This window comes from Macaca mulatta, chromosome 7, assembly GCF_049350105.2.
Source record: "Macaca mulatta isolate MMU2019108-1 chromosome 7, T2T-MMU8v2.0, whole genome shotgun sequence".
NCBI classification, from domain to species: Eukaryota; Metazoa; Chordata; class Mammalia; order Primates; family Cercopithecidae; genus Macaca; species Macaca mulatta.
The window spans coordinates 174,373,924-174,391,639 of NC_133412.1; the positions used below are offsets into that span (position 1 = coordinate 174,373,924).

General features: G+C 51.8%; 12 non-coding genes across 12 annotated transcripts; all 12 read left to right on the plus strand.

Moving 5' to 3' along the window:
- The first annotated feature begins 140 nt into the window (after nt 1-140).
- MIR494 (microRNA mir-494) lies at nt 141-221 on the plus strand. Its single transcript, NR_032546.1, has one exon. It is a non-coding gene; the product is annotated as a microRNA mir-494 (primary transcript).
- A 2,265-nt stretch (nt 222-2,486) lies between these two features.
- Nucleotides 2,487-2,566, plus strand: MIR543 (microRNA mir-543). The gene has a single exon (NR_032727.1). It is a non-coding gene; the product is annotated as a microRNA mir-543 (primary transcript).
- A 1,769-nt stretch (nt 2,567-4,335) lies between these two features.
- MIR495 (microRNA mir-495) lies at nt 4,336-4,417 on the plus strand. The gene has a single exon (NR_032547.1). It is a non-coding gene; the product is annotated as a microRNA mir-495 (primary transcript).
- A 5,344-nt stretch (nt 4,418-9,761) lies between these two features.
- Nucleotides 9,762-9,827, plus strand: MIR376C (microRNA mir-376c). The gene has a single exon (NR_032502.1). It is a non-coding gene; the product is annotated as a microRNA mir-376c (primary transcript).
- Nucleotides 9,828-10,139: 312 nt separating this feature from the next.
- MIR376A-2 (microRNA mir-376a-2) lies at nt 10,140-10,219 on the plus strand. Its single transcript, NR_032500.1, has one exon. It is a non-coding gene; the product is annotated as a microRNA mir-376a-2 (primary transcript).
- A 70-nt stretch (nt 10,220-10,289) lies between these two features.
- On the plus strand, nt 10,290-10,370 carry MIR654 (microRNA mir-654). Its single transcript, NR_032676.1, has one exon. It is a non-coding gene; the product is annotated as a microRNA mir-654 (primary transcript).
- Nucleotides 10,371-10,506: 136 nt separating this feature from the next.
- MIR376B (microRNA mir-376b) lies at nt 10,507-10,606 on the plus strand. Its single transcript, NR_032501.1, has one exon. It is a non-coding gene; the product is annotated as a microRNA mir-376b (primary transcript).
- A 246-nt stretch (nt 10,607-10,852) lies between these two features.
- MIR376A-1 (microRNA mir-376a-1) lies at nt 10,853-10,920 on the plus strand. Its single transcript, NR_032499.1, has one exon. It is a non-coding gene; the product is annotated as a microRNA mir-376a-1 (primary transcript).
- A 3,338-nt stretch (nt 10,921-14,258) lies between these two features.
- Nucleotides 14,259-14,368, plus strand: MIR1185-1 (microRNA mir-1185-1). Its single transcript, NR_128280.1, has one exon. It is a non-coding gene; the product is annotated as a microRNA mir-1185-1 (primary transcript).
- Nucleotides 14,369-15,989: 1,621 nt separating this feature from the next.
- On the plus strand, nt 15,990-16,064 carry MIR381 (microRNA mir-381). Its single transcript, NR_032507.1, has one exon. It is a non-coding gene; the product is annotated as a microRNA mir-381 (primary transcript).
- Nucleotides 16,065-16,524: 460 nt separating this feature from the next.
- MIR487B (microRNA mir-487b) lies at nt 16,525-16,608 on the plus strand. Its single transcript, NR_032539.1, has one exon. It is a non-coding gene; the product is annotated as a microRNA mir-487b (primary transcript).
- Nucleotides 16,609-17,380: 772 nt separating this feature from the next.
- MIR539 (microRNA mir-539) lies at nt 17,381-17,458 on the plus strand. The gene has a single exon (NR_032593.1). It is a non-coding gene; the product is annotated as a microRNA mir-539 (primary transcript).
- The last annotated feature ends 258 nt before the right edge of the window (nt 17,459-17,716 follow it).

Genomic DNA, 17,716 nt, shown 5'->3' on the forward strand with positions numbered 1-17,716 from the left:
GCTGGCTACACAGGGGTCAAAGGACAGGTGGCAAGGGTGCAGAGCCATGGAATCCTCCTGGAGGTGACACCGACGTTGGTGAAGATTCGGCAGTTTTGTTTTGATTTTTTTTGTTTGTTTTTTGATCAGTGCTAATTGTCGATACTCGAAGGAGAGGTTGTCCGTGTTGTCTTCTCTTTATTTATGATGAAACATACACGGGAAACCTCTTCTTTAGTATCAAATCCCACCCTGGAGGCACTTCCTGTTCCTGATGCAGCCTTCAGGGAGGGACGTTGCCGGCTCCTGTCTTGGTGGGCGCAAGCGAGGCCGACGGCTTGCCGTGTGTCCCAGGGGTGCGGCTCTCAGGCCCAGCGGTCCGGCGGAGGCCCCTGGGACGGCAGCTGAGTCTGGAGAAGGGCCTGTGCTTCTGTGGTTGAGGGAGGTCACTCATTGTGGTGTGTGCCTATTTATTGACTCACGGTGGGTGGTGCCTCTTCAGTGTGAGGTCTTGCTCAGATGGCCTTCTGGACACGCCAGCCGTGTCATTGAAGGGACGATGGTGCCATCTGCTCTCCAGGGTAGCTGAGGGGATGGTAGACCGGTGACGTGCACTTCATTTACGATGTAGGTCACCCGTTTGACTATCCACCAGCGCCCGGTCCATCTGTGGGATGACATCTTGGTGCACATGGCAACTTTGGAGAAGATGTGGGAGGACGTGGGGCTCATGGGACTCTGCAGGATTTCAGGAGGGGTTTCCCTTTGGGGGCTCCTCCTCCCACCTCCTTAAAGTCAGTGTAAGCAATCATCAGTGAATAATCTCTCTTTTGGTTTCAAATCCCGCCCAGGAGGGCTGACAGCCTGAGCACAGACAATGCCAGGACCGAGGAGGCCTCAGCTTCAGTGCCCCAGCAGGGAAAGGCCCACCTCACACCGCATGCTGACTGCAGGAGGTGTGTGGGGGGGGCCTGGTGCAGGGGTGTCGTTATCCTTGGAAGGGTTTGAGGAGTGGTTTTGTGTGTGTAGGACAGGGCAAGTGTTGGGACAGCTGTGGTTGTTATGGCCACTTTATTCTGTGCTACATGAAGAGAGGCTGTCTGACAAAGCTTGCCATGTGTCTGATGAATGCTACATGGTCCATCTCTTTTCCACAGGAGGACTTCCTGGACATGAAGCTAGATTCTGGCAGTGCCACTGGTGTCAGCGACACTCCTGGTGAGTCGTGGGTGGGAGACTGAGGAGCTGGCGGCGTGATTGAGATGAGCCCTTCCTGTGTCGAGACCACTCAGAATCCAGCCACTCCCGAGGCGGCATTCAGCCCATGCTTGGGGAAGGCTTTGCTGTCGTTGCTCACCTCTGTCTGTGGTTCAGCTCTGACTGCCTTACAAGGCCCGAGATGCCCTGGATGCTCTCAGTGTCAGACTCTGGAAGATGTGTCCCGGCTGTGACACGCGCTGCGGGGAGGGCTGTTGGCGTCAGGTCCATGGAGAGGTATGGGAGCGGATATCTTGTCTGAGAGCAGACGTTCTGTTTCGGGTGTGTGTCCTGGTCCGTTCATCCTCGGCCTCCCTCCCATTCCTAGGATGACTTGTGGAGAGAAGGCCTGCTCTGGAGTCTGAAGGTGAGACCCACAGCTCTCACCCCGCCCTGGGGACATTCCCACGGCTACGGCAGAAGCACAAGAAACTGACTAGAAATGCAGAAACTCCTTAAGGCCAAGGCTGGGAACTGCTGTGTTTCCACGCGTAGATCATTGACCAGAATCAATTACGTGGTTGAGCCCAAGGCAAGGGGCAGGGGGGCACACTCCACCCGGGAGGAGGTTGCGGTGAGGTGTGAATGCATGAACTGGGGAGGACTGGCCACCAGGAGAGTTGTCCACGTGGCCCACCTGAGGACTTGGGCTTTATTCATTGCTCATTCATCCCTCCCTAACCCGCAGCTCCGATCTGCCATGGGGGCACTTCTCGGGCTCAAGCTGGTCGATGGTGGTGACACTGTGTCAGGACCTCTGGTCATTCCATCTGTTTGAGGCAAACATTAAAAAATGCCTTGTGGTACTCGTTCTGTGAAGACGTCCTTGGCTGAGGGGCTCCATCAGGGCAGGCACTTTGCTGTCTGCCCCTGAAGGGTAGGTGGTAGAGCTCATCGATCTTATCTGGGGAGTTATTGTGACTCTCCTGGTCCCTGCTTATCTATCCTCAGGAGGACTTTCAGGATGCCAAACCAGTGTTTCTGTGCCATTGTCATTCTGTGATCCTGGAGGAGACTTTGTTATTGATGAATTGAACACATCCTGCCCACAAGCACCTCCAGGACACAGTGCCACCTGTACAGAGGGGGCAGACCTGTTAGAAGTCTCCGAGGTCTTGAGGTGGGTTGTATGCAGGGCCATATCTTTGTCACCCATTGCCCGGTGTGCATCAGGACCCATGTGTTCTCAGGAAGCCTACAGAAGTGATACCAGTCACGGAGAAGCAGTGCTGTCAACGGTGCTGACGTGCGGTACTTAATGAGAAGTTGCCCGTGTCTTTTTCGCTTTATTTGTGACGAAACATTCGCGGTGCACTTCTTTTTCAGTATCCTATTCTGCCTTGAAGACGTCTTGGTTCGGGTGCCAACTTCAGGGAAGGCACATGGGCCCCTGTAGTGGATGCTGGTCAGGACCTCCCCACCCCATGTCTTTTCTCCCTTCCTAAATTTCCCCTGGTTTTTTTTTAATGAAAGCTCCCCTCTTCCCACCATGTGCTTTGATTGCATTGACCCTGCCCGACTTCCTTCACTAGCCCAGGCTTAAGTGAATCTCTTGATCTCTTCTTCTTTGCCACTGCAATTGCTTCCAGAATAGGCTCCTGACCCCACTGAGCCAGTGAAAGGCAAGGAGATGTTTGCTCTGGCTTCTGGTAAAGAAACTGTTTCTCCCTTTTCTATGATAGCTGCCAGAGTAGACACTGTCTATTCCATTCAGCTGGTAACAGACAGTGAACTTTGATGTGAGCTTCGAAGGTCCTACAGCCATTTAAGGACTAAGAGGAGAGGGCTTGGTGCCGCACAGACACAGAAGAGGGAGTCTGTACCATGAAAGGCATCTTGGAGACCTAGAGAAGAGCCTGGGTGATATCATTTGAGCCCCTAGATCAAACCCTGCCTGAAGCTTGCTCTGTCTCTGTACTTTTTAGTTATATAAGTCTATACATCCCTTACTTGTTTAAGCCAGTTTGAGTTAGATTTTATCTTACTTGCAATACAAACAGATGATACCACAGTGTGTTTTCCAGTGTGACTGGGAAAGCCTGCATTTTTTTGATTATGTGTTTCTCACGGTTTGCCTATCTATCTTCAGCGTCCTATTTAAGGCAGGGTCTTTGTGAAAGGTGACTTTTCTTATGGACTTATACTTTCAAAGCTTTGTCTTAGTGATTTAATTTATGGTTGACAAATGATGCACAATTACCATGTTTTGTGTCCAGCAATGGATCACTGGGTCCTCTCTGGAAGGCCTGAAGGGTGGTGGCCCCCAGAACTTCTGCCCTGATTCACTCTCCCTGGAATCCACCTCTCCCTGGGAGGCTGCCCTTCAAGTGATGCGGATTTGGGGAAGCTGTTGTCCTTTCCTGGCCCCTGCTGTCCTTTGGCTTTCTGTGGGTTGGTTGTATTTGTCACAACTCACACCAAACTGTCAAGTGTTTTAGAAGCAAGCCGTGCCTCCAGGGAACCCAGAGCACCTTAGGGAGGAGGCATGGTGGTCAGGACCATGCAAGGTGCACAGATAGATGGGTCCACCGAGAGCCAGGGCTGCCTTAGTGGTTTGTTTCTCCTAATTCGATATCTTTGTCTTCCCATCTCTGAAGAGGAGAACTTCCTGGAACCACGGACTCATGGAGGAGATTCCATTTTTGGGTCCAGGAACATCCCATTTTCTCCATTTGTGGGTTTGATAGTAAACATTCCAAAAGCCGTCTGCCCTGATTATTGAATTCTGCCCATGAAGACTTCCTGGGATCCCGAAGTAGAGGGAGTCTAGGATCGGTTTGCTTTATCTGTGATCTGTGATGACTGTCCGCCTCTGCTCAGTGTCAGCCCAGCCCTTCGCAGCATGCCCCCCGCCTGCCTTGGGTTAGCCAACACCTGATGCTTTTAGGCTTAATTGAGCATAAGTTTGATTGGTAGTGTCAGCCCAGCCCTTCGCAGCATGCCCCCCGCCTACCTTGGGTTAGCCAACACCTGATGCTTTTAGGCTTAATTGAGCATAAGTTTGATTGGTAGTGTCTGCCCAGCCCTGCCCCCACGCCCTGACCCTTCGTGTCCCTTCACGCCCAGGTGTGCCGCTGGTGGGGAGGACGTGCTCATCTCTGGTACCTGAAAAGAAGTTGCCCATGTTATTTTCGCTTTATATGTGACGAAACAAACATGGTGCACTTCTTTTTCGGTATCAAATCTCTCCTTGAAGAGCCTCCATCCCTGATGGGACCCTGAGCATGGGACCTGGTGTCACTACCTCTCTTGGTATGTACATGGAGGATTTGTCCTGGCAGCCCCTCGGTCACTCTGCGTGTTGGTGGGCTCAGGGACCACGCTCAGTCCTCAGTCCACGCCCACCTCTCGGAACAGGCACAGTTGGCGAGGCCTCAGCCACATGCCAGCTCCCTGCTGCAAGGGAGGCTGGGGAGACGCACTCCCAGGCTCCACTGAGAAGCGTTCCCCAACATTTGAGAAGAGTTCAGATTATAGCAGCCAAAAACAAAATAAAAAAGGAAGCAGCTGCCACAACCACAAAAACAAATAAGCAATGAAGACCCCCCGCCCCCATCCGCTCTGTGCAGAGGTGCGAGGGGATGGCTGAAGGGGACATGAGGACGTGCCACCTGGTGGACTGCCACCCGCACCTCCACAGAAGAATTGATTGGGGGTAGCAATTGTGGCAGAAGTCGTCCCTGTGGTTCGGGGGGACAGGATTTCCCAGAGTGAGGATTCACCGGAGCCTAATCCTCCTAGCCCCATTCTTTCTTTTCTTTTTCTTTTCTTTTCTTTTTTTTTTTTTTTGACACGGAGTCTCACACTGTCACCTGGGCTGGAGTGCAATGGCTCGATCTCGGCTCGCTGCAACCTCTGCCTCCCAGGTTCAAGCGATTCTCCTGCCTCAGCCTTCCAAGTAGCTGGGATTCCAGGCGCCCGCCACTAGGCCCGGCTAATGTTTTGTATTTTTAGTAGAGACGGGGTTTCACTATGTTGGCCAGACTGATCTTGAACTCCTGACCTCGTGATCCACGCCCGCCTCGGCCTCCCAAAGTGCTGGGATTACAGGCACAATCCACTGCGCCCGAGCCCCACCCCATTCTTTCTAGGTGCCAGTCCTGCCTCTGAGAGATGTGCTCCTTGATCGCCAACAGCAGAGAGACGTTGGTGTCTGACGTTGGTGTCTGCCCCAAGCTGGGAGCAGTGAACAATGGCTGATGGCAGAACACATGCCTTCCCGAAGACACTGCTATCCGGGTGTCCAGTCCCCACATCCAGTCCGTCCTTGGGCCCTGGAAGAGAAGTTTCCCCGGTGTGTTCATTTTATCTGTGACAAATCATTTCTGGCCAGTCTTTTTGCAGTATCAAATCCCACTTGAAGGGAAAGGCTGTTTGAGCTGGGAGCTTTGGTGGCATCAGCAGTTCTCTGGGGTGAGTGATGAACGTGTTGCCCAGAGGGCATGTGTGCCAGCACCATGGCCACCTGGTCCTCTGAACCTCAGCATCCCTGTCCCCTAGGAGGGCTTCCCGGAGCTCTGCCAGCCAGAACTAGAGGCTGTGGGACTGCTCTCTGGGTTACACTTTGGTACTGGAGGAGAGGTTCTCTGTGTTTCTTCCCTTTATTTATGGTGAAAACTATGGTGCACTTCTATTTGAGAATCATGTGCCATCAGGAAAGCCCAGAACCCACTTCTGGGAGGAGATGCTAACGGCAGTCTGTTGGTGGCACTGGGACCATGCTGGCCTCAGCAGGTGCCCTCTGGACAGTGGGCAGCTGCTCCACCCATCCCCTGGGCTCTGGCCTCCCTCCAGAGAACTTCCTGGTGGCAGAAACATGTTGGAGAGGCAGCACCAGTCTTCATGTCGGGAAATTCCATCAAGAAAGGCTATCCAAGCTGTGGCCTGCACAGTCAACCCGTTTTACTCATTTGAGCGCCACCCTTCTACATGATGGGGCGCCCACTTCAGGGAAGGTGCAGCTGTGGGAGCAGAAGGCAGGCCACACAGTCTGTATGTGACACGTGCCACTTGGCCCGTGGACCCTCAGCCTGAGGACCTCTGGAGGGGACACTGGTTCTGAGTCCCCTGTGGAAGGGGAAGCATAGTTGTTGGATGACGTGGCGTGGACAGTTCTCTTCCGACCAGAGCCTCGTCTCTCATCGAGGAGGGCTTCTGCTCTCTGCTGCTTATGTCAGGAGAGGGCCACTGTTGCCTCCACCACCTCAGGTACGTCGGAGGGAGACCTTGAGGAAGCATTGCGTCTCCGACGGTGCGTGTCCCTGTGTGTTAACGCTTGCCGTCTGTTTCCTTTGCAGAAAGACCCCCTGGGCTCTGGAAGAGAGACGGGACCCCAGAAGCTGTCCAGGAATGGTTGGAGGGAGGTTGTTGGTGATGTATTCACTCTGTGTGGCAGATACCCCACAGTGGACCTCCTAAAGCACTGAACGCCTCCTTGAAGGACGTGCTGTACATGGGGTCAAGTTCAGGAACGTGGTGTGGGTGTCTGTCAGCCCCTCACTGAGGGTATGTATGCAGATGGTGGAACAGATGGCAAGTATTTTCCTTCATTTGTTTCTTCTTTTGAGAATTGAGAATTTATTGAATGAACATGTAATCCTGTTTCCTAAGGTAAATCTATACGTAAAAATTTAGGTCCTACACCACCAATTTCTTATTAAGAAATGGACCAAGAAATGTGAACAAAACCATATGTAGCACAGTTTTCAGATTTTTAGAAGAATGTCAAAATATACACTGTCTTGTCTCTTGATTCCCAAAGCTTAAACTCTAAAGAATAGGGAAGACATAGGTATACACTGGAAAAAAAATGGCAAATAAGTGAGGAGGATAGGAATTTTTATGACTACATGGGAGACACACTGAATTTTTTTTTTTTTTTTTTTTTTTTGAGACGGAGCCTGATACTGTCGCCCAGGCTAGAGTGCAGTGGCATGATCTCGGCTCACTGCAAGCTCCGCCTCCCGGGTTCATGCCATTCTCCGGCCTCAGCCTCCTGGGTAACTGGGACTACAGGCGCCCGCCACCACGCCTGGCTAATTTTTTTGTATTTTTAGTAGAGATGGGGTTTCACCATTTTAGCCAGGATGATCTCGATCTCCTGACCTCGTGATCCGCCCACCTCGGCCTCCCAAAGTGCTGGGATTACAGGCGCCCACCACTGTGCCCGGCTAATTTTTATATTTTTAGTAGAGACAGGGTTTTACCATGTTGGCCAGGTTGGTTTTGAACTCCTGACCTCAGGTGATCCGTCCACCTCGGCTTCCCAAAGTTCTGGGATTATAGGCGTCAGCCACCGCGTCCGGCCAGCAACTTTTTGCATCTAAAAGGTGAATGTTCCTTCTATGCTTACAGGATTTATGGTTAATCACGGAGGAAGTACCATCAGGGAAGCCCATTCCAGGAGGAAGTGGGAAGGGGGCAGGTGAAAAAAGCGGAAGAAACCAATTAGGGGCATATCCAATTAAGGACAAGTCCTGTCCTGAGCAGGGTTGCTGCAGCCAGATCCCCCAGCAGGGCCTGGGGAGTCAGCTGCACCTAGAGCTGAGGGCCGGGGCGGACACGGATGTGTTAGTTCACTAGCCTGGGTACCCTAGCCAGGCCCCTCAGGGAGGGATGCCAGCCCCTCGGAAGGGACAGCCTGTGGGCTGACCTTTGTCCCAACACACAGGAAGAAGAGTTCCTTGGCTGATTACTACACCTATCCCAGCTCTTCCAGGCTGCCGGTGTTTCAGTTACCAAAATAAGACCCCCAAGCCCAGCCAGCAGCTGTTCCTCAATTCCATGTCCCCCTCCTTCAGGACCATCCTGCCAAGACCCACTCCTGGGGACATGAATGATGTCTGGCCACAGAGAATACATGTTTATGACTCAGACCGTTTGATTCCCTAACCAGCCATGTCCCATTGGTCCTCAACAGGGCCTCATGGAGGCAGCCGTGACCTGGGGAAAGTGGCCTTGCTCTGGCTGGTACGGGCAGAATGCTTGTCCATGTAGATTTGCTTTATTTATGCCAAATTGTGCTTTGAGGCTTCGGAGAATCAGACTTGCTTCCTCAACAAGCTGTGGCTGTAGGGGAGGGGCTGGCGAATTGCAGACAACGGGTGTTATCTGGTCCGCTCTCTAATCCATTTGCCAGTAGGAGGAATGCCTAACTCTGCATGTGTGAGAGGTAGTGGTTTTTAAGTACAAGACTGTTTTGAACCAATTCCAGCTTTAGAGAAGTGAGATGGGTGTAGGTTGTCCGTGTGTGGAGTGTGAATGGAGGGTTGGACATGGAGCATACGCTTTGCCTGTGGAGAATGTGACCCGGTCCTCAGTACTGAAGCCATTTTAGGGGCACTTCCTGGAGTGATGACACCTTTGCGAGATACGGTTTGAGTCTGGGATTATTGGTCCTTTATTTTTAACTCTGGGAGGCATGTGTTGTCGCTATTTTAGTAAGTCTCTGCATCCAGTCCACCCCAAAAATGATTTTTCTGGAAGCTGCAATCATTGTTTGTAGAGGGTGGTGGTGGTAGGGGCTGGTGAGCATCATGTTTTGCTACCTCTCGGTTATATTTAAAGAGACATTGTTTTTGACCTGTTTGCCTATTCCTCAGTCTGTCACACTGACGTGACCAGTCCTGCAGATGGAAACTTTCTGGACACAAGCTTCACTTTCTGGAAGATTATTGGGTATCCTTCTCCCTCCAAGGTATGTGAAGGACGCTCCAGCCCACAGTTACGTGACGTTGGTCATTAGGTGCCTTGGGAGGGCTTCATGGAGGCAATGCTGACTTTAGGAACCTGACAGGCTTATTTTCTTTTTGTTTTTTATATTTTCGGAGTTTAAAGCATGGAATCTCTACTTTGCCCGCTTTACTTATGGCAAATTTTTGATGAACATTCACTTTTTTTGTTTTTTTTTTTTCAGAATTAAATGCTACTTTGGAAACGCTCTTGACCGTGAAATCTCCATTAGGGAAGAGACCTTAGGGTTACTGCCACCCAGACGAGTGACAGCAGGGCAGACCCCAAACCTACGCGTGCCTACGTAGGAGTTCCATCTCTGGATGTGAAGAGGCGGGGGTGGGCCCTGCGCTTCCCATGTGGGACTCAAAGCACTCACCTGCTTCCATTACCTTCTCTCTTTGATGAGTCATGTTTGGGTTTGTGTTCTCCAGGGCTGTTCCAACTTTTCGCATCTAAAAGGTGGATGTTCCTTCTATGCTTACAGGATTTATGGTTAATCATAGAGGAAAATCCACATTGTCAGTATCTAAGGCCGCTTTTAAAATATTTCTGAACATTTCTGAGAGGAAGGTTAGCCCCTGCCCCCATGCAGAGAGTGATGGAAGGTGAATCCCAGAACCTAAGCTCTTGTTAGCAAGGTCTGTCCTGGGACATGTGTCCTCCGCAGGGCGCACGTCACTGCTGCTAGCCCGGGAGGCCCCTGCCGACTGCACCTGTCCTGTGCTGTCTTTAATCTTGATAGATTGTGCTTAGGTTCATGCTTTCCAGGACTCAATCCTTCTTTGGTATTTAAAAGGTGGATATTCCTTCTATGTTTATGTTATTTATGGTTAAACATAGAGGAAATTCCACGTTTTCAGTATCAAATGCTGCTTGGAAACATTCCTGGACTGAAACCACCATCAGGGAAGAGACAATAAAGTCCCCCCCCCAATCCAGGGTAAGTGGAAAGTCGGTGGACCCCAGAACATGTGCTGAATTCGTGCCATATGTCTGTGGACCACCTGCCCATCTTGAGAAGACCCCTCTCGCGAGCTGCCCGCTCAGCCAAGCGTCTGGGCTCTGTCGTCAGTTTCTCCATGAGGCCGAATGCTCTCCTCTGTGTTATGCTACTTTTGTGTTTGATGGATTGTACTTAGGTTCGTGCTTTCCGGGATGAAACCTTCTTTGGTATTTAAAAGGTAGATTTTCCTTCTATGGTTACGTGTTTGATGGTTAATCATAGAGGAAAATCCACGTTTTCAGTATCAAATGCTGCCTTGGGATCATGGCTGGACGGAAGCCACCAGCTGGGACGTGAGGTGGGGCTGAGCCCTCCAGGGTAAGTGGAAAGATGGTGGGCCGCAGAACATGTGCTGAGTTCGTGCCATATGTCTGCTGACCATCACCTTTAGAAGCCCCCTTTCGCTGAGGAGCCAGCTTGGCACACAGGCTGTGGTGTGTTGTCACGGCTACGCCATGGGACTGAAAACGGTTGCTTTGCTGTCTTGCTTCCATTTTCCATGAACTGCGTTCAGATTTGTCCTTTCCAGAGCCCAGTCCTTCTTTGGTATTTAAAACGTGGATATTCCTTCTATGTTTACGTGATTCCTGGTTAATCATAGAGGAAAATCCATGTTTTCAGTATCAAATGCTGCTTTGGAAATGCTTCCGGAAGAGACCGTAGGGCCTGATTAGGTGCAAAGATGGTGGGCCGCGCGTCGTATCTGAATGTATGGGGTGCGCCTGAGAACCATCTTGAGATGCCAACTTGGTGAAGATTAAATTGTGGGTCTTGTGGTGCCAGTTTTTCTGTGGAAGCTCGTCTGCCTCATGTGACTTTCTTTTCTGATGACTCAAGCACAGGTGCGCGTTTTCCTGGATGGAATCCTTCTTTGGTATTTAAAAGGTAGATTCTCCTTCTATGAGTACATTATTTATGATTAATCATAGAGGAAAATCCACGTTTTCAGTATCAAATGCTGCTTTGAAAACCTCGGAGGACGTGAAGTCGCCATGGAAGAAGGGATGCCATCTGTACCCCTCTCGGGTACAGGACGGACAGATACAGAATTGTACTTTGTGTGAAATACGCCGTCAGCTTCTCTGCTGTTTGCTCACTGCCCCGGGCGCGTGCATAATGTGTTGTTACAAGGCTATGTTCTCAGTATTGCCTCATTGACCTTGAACGAAGTTTGTTCTCTGTGTGTTTACCATGATTGCTATGCATTTTCTGGAATGAACCTCTTTTTCTGTGACTAGTTGTACCTTAGAGAATACCTGAGTGGGCTGTCAGGGGCTATGGAAGGAATAGACTTACGATTCACCCGCAGGCCTGCACTTCACACTCACACCTCGGTGTGCTGCCCTCACCATGCAGATCCCATCTGTGTCTCTCAGGCTTGCTCCTGGAGCTGGTGGCAGCTTAGTCACAGTGAAAGTGGCCTTCTGTCACTGCCATCATTTGCTGCTTGAAGAGAGGTAATCCTCCCTGCTTTTGGTTTACTTGCAATGATTATACAAAGGCAGACTCTCTAGGGAGCAAATCCTGCCTCGGAAGCCTTCTTGGGAACAAGGCTGACTCCAGCAATCTGTCAGATGGCCAGGATAGCCCTGGGGTGTGGATGGTTGACCACAAGGCACGTGCCTCTGTCTTGCTGTTTGTGACCTGGTTCTCTGACCCTCTTCATCTCATGCGTCCTTCCGAGAACATTCTGGAAGAGATGCTGGCTTTGGAGATGATATAAGGTTTTCTTTTCAGAGCACCTGTTCTGCTTAGAAAAAAGGGGCCTCCCTTGGCCCGGCATGGTGGTTCACGCTTGTAATCCCAGCCCTTTGGGAGGCTGAGACGGTGGATGGCTTAAGCCCAGGAGTTCAAAACTAACTTGGGCAACTGGGCAAAAACCCGTCTCTGCAAAAAATACAAAAATTAGCTGGGCGTCATGGTGTGTGCCTGTGGTCCCAGTACTTAGGAGGCTGAGGCTGGAGGATCATTTGAGCCTGGGAGTTGGGAGATTGCAGTGAGCCAAGATCGTGCCACTGCACTTCAGTCTGGCTGAAAGAGACCCCTGTCTCAAAAATATAAGTTAAAAAAAAAAAAAAAGAAAGAACAAAGGGCCTCCCTGGATGGGCCCTGCTCATCACAAGGCATCCGTGGGCTGCTACTCCGGCAGGTCTGCCCAGCATGATGCCAGCCTCTGAGAAGAGGTCTTCTGGTCAATGCATCTCCCCGATACATGAAAGAATGACTGTCAGCAAAGTCAATGTCTAATGTAGACGTGGGTCATCTGGTCCACCCACTCTCCATACCTAGTCCATCCTTAGAGTGACTTTTGGACCTCACTGTCCACTTGAGGGAAGGCTACTCCACAGGAAGGAGGCTCCAGAGCACCCAGTGTGGCTACGGCACTTGCTACTGGGACCTCTAAGCCCCACTACTCTCTTAGTCCATAGGCGTCCTTTGGGGATTCTTGCCAATGGGAAGACCCTTGGATTCCTGATGTTAGTATCTGTTTATTCAGAGAGAGTTGGCCCATGAGAATCTCATTTTCCTTTGATGAATCTTGCCAATACTTTTGAGTAACAACTAGATGAATACTTAGTAACAACTAACTGCTCAGATGGCTTTCTGAGTACAATGCCAAATTCAGGAGAAGGGACACTTGTCATAGTGCTGCTTTGTGATTTGCAAATGGAATGTGCTGGATTTCTGTTTCTCTTTTTTCTTTAATGATGCATGTTACTGCATCTTCTAACCTCCCTTAGCCAGTGTTCACCAGGAGGGCTTCCTGGAGGCAGTGGCTTTGGGCAGAGGCAGAGGTTCTTCTCCCAGGGTATTTTTGCAGGCCCTAAAGGGAGTTCAGTCGTTTTACATTTACATTATTTCAAATGGTACAGGATTGCCTGTCTTTTGGTAACCAATCCTGTCTTGAAGAGATGCTGGGAAGTAAAGTCAACTGCATGGTAGGCCCAGCTCCAGGGACAGCCAGATGAGGCTTGTCACCTGGCCCCTCCCACTTGGTCTCAGGCCTCACAGGAGGAGATGTCCACTCCAGCGAAGACCTGGCGTGATCCTCACCTGCTCTTCGAGCCACTCTTTGGTACTTGAAGAGAGGATACCCTTTGTATGTTCACTTGATTAATGGTGAATATACAGGGGGAGACTCTTATTTGCGTATCAAACTCTGTCGGGGAAGGCGCTCAGACCCTGCTGTCTCCAGGACAAAGCCGTGGATGTCAGCCTGTCTCAGGTACGGCCTGGCTTCCCTGTCTGGGAACGTGAGCTTGGCTGTGATCTTGGCCCTTGGGTTCTGCCTTTGCCCTCTGTGCTGGTTCTTCCTGTGGACTCCCTGGAGGCAGCGGGAGAGGAGGGTCCTTTTTGTGTGCACCGAGTTTAATGGTGGTTTGCTTTTTTAAGGATAAATCACACGGATCTGCCTCTTCTCCATACCAAGTCATACCCAGAAGGCTTCCTGCTTCCGGCACTAACCTCGCACCTCTCTGGACACATGAATGGGTGGTGGAGGGTGGAGCACGGAGCCGATGCTGCTGCTCACCTGCTACTCCCCTAACCTGCTACTCCCTGGTGGGCTTCGTCCTTGAGAGAGTGTCAGCCTTGAGGGAAGGACGTGGATGTCAGGCTGTTCTAAGGCAAGTGACTGGTGGAGCTCCCTGAGGTGCCTGTGCCCTCTGGGACTGTTGCTGGACTCCAATGGCCAGTCCTCGGAGCACATTGTCCAGTGGATTGCACCTGAGTGTGCCTTGGGCAGGTGTGTCTGGTCTTCAGGACTCCTTTGTCCGCAGTGTCTGATGCTGGGGCCCTCTTTTTGTTTGTTTTGAGGCAGGTGCAGGTGACATATTCTTGGATCTGGTCATCTCTAGGACAGCCAGCCTCAGAGGAGGGACAGTGTCTCAGCACTCTCCAGCTCTGAGAATGCCTGCAGATGCCCTCTTCTCTGATGAGTCCATGTCTTCCAGGGCTGAGCCCTCACACCCCATGCCCCTTTGGAGAAAGGTGATGGTTCCATCGTCCATGTAGCTTGTGGGTGTTTGAAGCAGGTTCACCCATGCATGCTGAGTACATTGATAGTCATGCCCACCTGTTCTGTTGTTTAGAAGCCAATCTCACTGCAGGGAGTCCTGGATGTGCCACCTTTCAGGGCCATGCCACCACCTGCAAGGTGCAGGCCCAGCTCCAGGGTCAGCCAGATGGGGCTTGTCACCTGGCCCCTCCCCCTTGGTCTCAGGCCTCACAGGAGGAGATGTCCGCTCCAGCGAAGACCTGGCGTGGTCCTCACCTGCTCTTCGAGCCGCTCTTTGGTACTTGAAGAGAGGATACCCTTTGTATGTTCACTTGATTAATGGTGAATATACAGGGGGAGACTCTTATTTGCGTATCAAACTCTGTCGGGGAAGGCGCTCAGACCCTGCTGTCTCCGGGACAAAGCCGCGGATGTCAACCCGTCTCAGGTACGGCCTGGCTTTCCTGTCTGGGAACGTGAGCTTGGCTGTGATCCTGGCCCTTGGGTTCTGCCTTTGCCCTCTGTGCTGGTTCTTCCTGTGGACTCCCTGGAGGCAGCAGAAGAGGGGGGTCCTTTTTGTGTGCACCGAGTTTAATGGTGGTTTGCTTTTTTAAGGATAAATCACACATCAATCTGACTCTTTTTGGTACCAAGTCATACCCAGAAGGCTTCCTGTTCCCAGCATCAGCCTTATAAGGGAGACCTGGATGTTGCATCATTTCAAGGGGAACACAGACAGGAGGGATGCTGGAGCACGGAGCACTGGCTCTGTCTGTGCTGGTTTCCAGCCTGGTAGGCCAGCCCAGGAGGGCTTCCTAGAGGTGGTATTGACCTTGGGGAAGGGTCTGAGGTGTGCTCATCAGCGTTTTTTGTTTTTTGTTTTTGGATGCTTGGGTGTTCATGATCCAGCTTGCAGTCCCCAGGCTGAATCTGCAAGAGTGGTTTGTTTCTATTTGTCATTTGTGATTGCCCATGAAGGCAGCTCTGGGGATGAGCCGTGGGAGCCGTCAGCCCCGCACCAGGTGCGTGAATGTGGGACGTCAGAGGGCGACTGCTTCTGCTTCCATGTGTGTGCCCCGCCTCTGACTGCTGGCTTTCTGCTCACACCTAGGATGGCGGCCTAAGAATGGGACTCTGGTTCTGTGTTTGTGGAGACACTCCTTGGGCCGTGTGACTGCCAGCTTTTTACACTCCGACTGCCATGGGGGTCATGTGGACCCGAAGCCAGCTTCAGGAAGGGCATTCGCCGCATCCTCAGCCCAAGGAAAGTGAACGTCCTGGTGAAGAGAGGTGAGCGCCAGCCTGGGTAATGAGTCACACAACCTGCCACCTAGACCGGCAGCTCCTGCTCCTCTCTCCTTGAGGGAGAGGCACTGTGGGGAATGGGCTGTGGGTCTGCTTCCTAAGTTACTCGGGGGCATGGGGGTTTGACTACTGTTGACCATGAGCTCTTTCTTAGCCCGGCTTCATGGACACGATGCCAGCCTCTGGCAGGGATGGGGCAAGGGCTGGCATGGAGAATGACACTGGTGTTAATGGCTCTGTGAGATGGATGAAGGAATGGTGACCACAGGGCCTTTGCTTTGTCTAAGGTGTAAATTCATCCAGTGCCTGGGACCTCGGTGCTGAGTGCATCCTTAGGAAGACTTCCTGGAGAGGTGCCCACACTGGGAAGGAGATGGTGGTCCCAGCCCAGGGAGTTCCTGTAGAAAGGGAGAAGCTGAGCCCTGTGTGTGCCCAGGAAGGCCTGTGGGGTGGATCTCCTTTTCAGGAACAAGTCCTAATCTGGAGTGATGCCTGGAAATGAGGCTGATTCCGGTGAAGGGGTGCTGGCGTCTGCCCCTTCCCGGTTTCTTTGGGATGGAGAGCTGACCTATGGGCACACGGCTGGCAGGTGGTGTTTGCCACCTGGTCTGCTGATCCCGCGTCTCCCACCCCCTCCTCCCCCAGGATGAACCCCGGGAGACGAGGCCGGCCCTGTGAATGATAGTGAGGAACCTGCCCAGTGCTATTGTTTGGTACTTAAAGCGAGGTTGCCCTTTGTATATTCGGTTTATTGACATGGAATATACAAGGGCAAGCTCTCTGTGAGTATCAAACCTTGTCTTGGACCCAGTCCACACTCAGCAAGGGATGCGGTATGTGTGTGCATGACCGTGTGTATCCGTTTTGTGTGTGGCAAATTGCTCACGGGTCCCCACTTCACAGAGAGGACTTCACGGGCACATGGATGACTTTAGGGAAGGCAGTGGCCTCTGGGACATCCCCTCTCCTGGTGCAGTGTGGGCGGGGCCAAAAGCATGCACGACGTGTGTGGTCTGGGTCCCTGCTTCCTGAGCGGGCAGTCACCAGCCTGGGCTGATGGCTGGGGTGGCGCTGGTGCGGGGCAGTGGCTTTGTGGTCCCTGCTGTTACTCGGTACGTGAGTGTGCATGTTCTGCTTGGGGTATGTGACCTGGTCCACTAACCCTCAGCATCTAATTCATCCCCAGGACCGCGCCTTGAAGACATACCAAGTCCACCCAAGGCAGTGGCTTTCTTTTCCGTGCTAACCTTTGGTACTTGGAGAGTGGTTATCCCTGTCCTGTTCGTTTTGCTCGTGTCGAATCGTACAGGGTCATCCACTTTTTCAGTATCAAGAGCGCAGACTCTGGAGCTCGATTTCCTGTGTTTGGATCCCACCTCTGACATTTACTAACCGTCCAACTTTGGGCAAGGATCTCATCGTGCTGTGCCCGTGGTCTCACATGTCAAATGGGAATCACATCGGCGTCTACTTCGTGGGCTGCTGGGGCTGAATGAGTTAAGACTTGTACACGGCTCAGAGCAGAGCCCGGTGGTCAGCACTTCGTAGGTGGTAGCCAGGACCCTTGTGTGCTGTGAAACTATCACTGGGGGTGGTGGTCTTATGACTAAAATCTCTCCGTGGGTTTTTGGAACAATGTCAAGACATGGAAGTCAAGTCCTTTGTCGGGTATGGAACGGACTATGAAGCCCAGAGCACACACGGTGTTTACAGTGGGGGCTAGTGACAGTGTTGATGCTTGGCAGCTAAGCCATTCTCACGATGCTTTCGAAACACAATGCCACATGCAGTGGGGGTCAGCAGGGGTGCCGAGAACATTTGCTGCGCTTAAGAGAGACAGTCCCTGGATTCTTGACCTCAGCCACTATCCACACTTTGAAGCAAACTCTTGAGCGAGAACGCCAAGCCGAGTGAGAATTCTATGGCATCTTGCTTCCCTGGTGCTTAAAGAGAGGTCAAACGTGGTGCATGCATTGTGCATGCCTGTATGTGCGTGGTGTGTGTGCATGAGCGCGTGCGTGACTGGGTTTGCCAGGTAGCAATCACCATCCAACCTTGAGCTAAAGACCTGGAGGTGGTGGTGTTCCTGTCCGTGCTGCTGTTTCATACTTGAGGAGAAATTATCCTTGGTGTGTTCGCTTTATTTATGATGAATCATACAAGGACAATTTCTTTTTGAGTATCAAATCCTGCTTCGGCAGACTTCCTGGATGCCACGACAAGTTCTGTAAAGGGATGCACGCATCAGCCCTTCCCAGGGGGCTCATGCCTGGGTGGGGATGAGGGTGCATGCAGTTGGTTTGTGGTGGGGACACTTGTGCCCTAACCTCAGAACCCTGGAGGCAGGGCCATGCTTGGCAAGGGGCCATGGGACTCTTTGGTGCTGCCAAGGATTTGCATCGGCCATGGGTGTGTGTTGTGGGTGACCCAGCATTCAGGCG